The sequence below is a fragment of the Hipposideros armiger genome, unplaced genomic scaffold, assembly GCF_001890085.2.
Source record: "Hipposideros armiger isolate ML-2016 unplaced genomic scaffold, ASM189008v1 scaffold_43, whole genome shotgun sequence".
Taxonomy (NCBI): Eukaryota; Metazoa; Chordata; class Mammalia; order Chiroptera; family Hipposideridae; genus Hipposideros; species Hipposideros armiger.
This window is the reverse complement of record NW_017731393.1, coordinates 389,314-391,925: the sequence shown is the minus strand read 5'-3', so window position 1 is coordinate 391,925 and position 2,612 is coordinate 389,314.

Genomic DNA, 2,612 nt, shown 5'->3' with positions numbered 1-2,612 from the left:
CAGGAACTGGGCACCAGAGCCAGCCAGTGGGGCCCAGGCAACAGTGGGCTGAGTGCACCAGCATCCCCGTCCCAGCCTGGCCCCCACCCTCGAGCGGGGCAGAAAGGTGATGTCTATTCCAGTCTTCTGTTAAGGCCTGGGGAGATAGTTACTTCAGCGTTTTTTCCCCCATAAAGGACTTGTGGGTCCCAAGATTAATTCCTGAATATTTTATAAATGTTTGGGTTTTTTTTTAAATAACACCTTTCTGTTATTATTTTACTTATTTTTTAGTCACTTAAGGGATTGCTGTTAACTTTTGTATTGAGCAACCACATTGAACTCTGATTAGTACTAATAGTTAATCTGTTGATTGTTTTTGGCATTTGTTGTCAAATGTAAGTTGTCATATTATCTGCAAATACTTGAGAATACAATTTTGTCTCCCTTCATCTCGTTCCTAAACTGCTGATTCTTTTTCCTTGTCTTATTGCAGTGGCCAGGATTTCCGCCATAACACTGAGCAGTTAAGTGTGAGAACAAACATCCTTGTGTTATCCCCAGCCTTACAGAAAGGGTTTCTGTTATGCCTGCCACGGGTTTGAGGAACATGGGCCTTATCAGTCAGGAAATTCCCTCTAGTTCTTATTTTCTAAGTATTCTTTTTTTAATCGTGGGTACCTAGTAAACTTTATGAAATGCTTTGATCTGCATCGACACAATGATTTTCTTTTCTTCCTTAATCTGGTGAATTGCTGTGTTAAAGTTCCTGATTTGTACTCTCCTTTTGTTCCTCAGATAAAGCTTACGTGACCTTAACATATTGTTGGATTTTCGTTAGTGCATACTTTAGTATTTAAAAAATCCACACTCATAACTAAAACTGGTGTAGAATTCGTTTATCTTGTACTTCCTTTTCTGTCTCTATACTAGCTTTATAAAATGAGTTGGGCCATTGTCCTTCTGTTTCTCCTTTTCTGGAACAATGTATATGTCATATGGATTATTTGTTCCTCAAGGGTTTTGTCGATCTATCCCGTGATGTCTGCTGGGCTTGGGGCTTTGGTGTGTGTGTGTGTGTGTGTGTGTGTGTGTGTGTGTGAGAGAGAGAGAGAGAGAGAGAGAGAGAGGTTTAGTTACTACTTTAATTTTTCAAATAATTATTAAACTATTGTGGTTTTCTATTTCTTCTTGTTCCGATTTCATTGTTAATTTTCTATGAATCTATGCATTTTGCCTAAGTTTTCAAATTTATTGGTGATACTTTTAAAAAAGTCTCCTACATTTAAAATAATTCCTATACAGGGCCGGCTGAGTGGCTCAGTTGGTTCAGAGCTCGCTCAAGAGTTTGACCTCTGAGCAACAGCGGTTTGAGTCCCGGCCCGAGCTGAGCAGCTGCTGCGCTGCCAACAGGTGGCAGGATGGCTCAGCTAAAAAAAAAATTTTTTTTTTAATTAAAATTAAAATAATTCCTATACAGGCATGGTTATTCCCCTCTTTGTCCTGTATTTTGGTATGTCCCTTGTTTTTCTTAGTCTTGAAATAAGCTTTTTAGAGAGCCAGCTTTGATTTTATTCACCATTTCCTTTCTTTTTTCTTTTCTTTTTTTTTTTTTTGGTTTTGTCCCATTTTGATTTATATCTTTATTATTTCCTTCCTTCCTTCTTTATGTCTTTGGATTTTATTCTGTGTTATTTTTATAGATCCTTGACGTAGTGATTTGTTTTCAGTCTTTCTTATTTTCAGACAAACGTATTCAAAGCTACACAATTACCTCTGATACTGTTTTAAACATGTCTCACAGATTTTTACCTGTAGATTTCATTATTGTTAAATTCTAAATATTTTGTAATAAAGTATTCTTCTTTAATCCAGAAGTTATTTAGCACTTTTCAAAAAAAAGCTCTCTGAATATGTCACTTGAAAAGCCATACTTTGTTATTAGTTTCTTTTCTGAAATTACGTTTTGTTTATTTCTTGTGTAGGTAATAAATGTAGACAGTGTTAAATCCACAGAGAAGAGTAAAGTACCCCTCCCCCCCACGTCCCTCGCGCTGCTCCTCTTCCATGGTCGCTGGGCTGCCAGTTTCTCACGTGTCCTTTTGAAGACATGCTACGTGTGGCTGTGACTCAGGCCTTCCCACTCATGGCTTCCTTCCCCTCGCCTTCCTCTCTTGAGTCCTCACAGTTGGGTAGAGCCTCCACTTCCCAGCCACTCTTGCAACTGGGAGCACTGTGCACTCAGTCCGGCCCAGGAGAAATAAGCAACGCCTGCTGAGAGGAGAGCTGACAGACGTTCGCTTTTCCCACAAAATGGGGGACAGACCTGACTGGCATTGCCTTCTCGTCTGCCTCTTTCTTCTTCACTTGAAGACTGCCGTGAGTTTTGGAGATGAGGCAGCCATCTTGCAACTGGGAGGCAGCAAGGCTGAGGGAAAGTGCCACCCTGCCACGGAGAAGAGATTGCAAGAGAAAGCCCACGATGGCACCGCTGGGCAGCTGAGCCAGGACTGGGACCACGTCCTCTGGGCCCCTTGAGAGAAAAATAAACCCCTATCGGTGGACGTCATGCTGTTAGGTTTTCCTTTACTTAGAGCCAAACCATTCCTAACATGCAGGCCAATCTCTCCCTC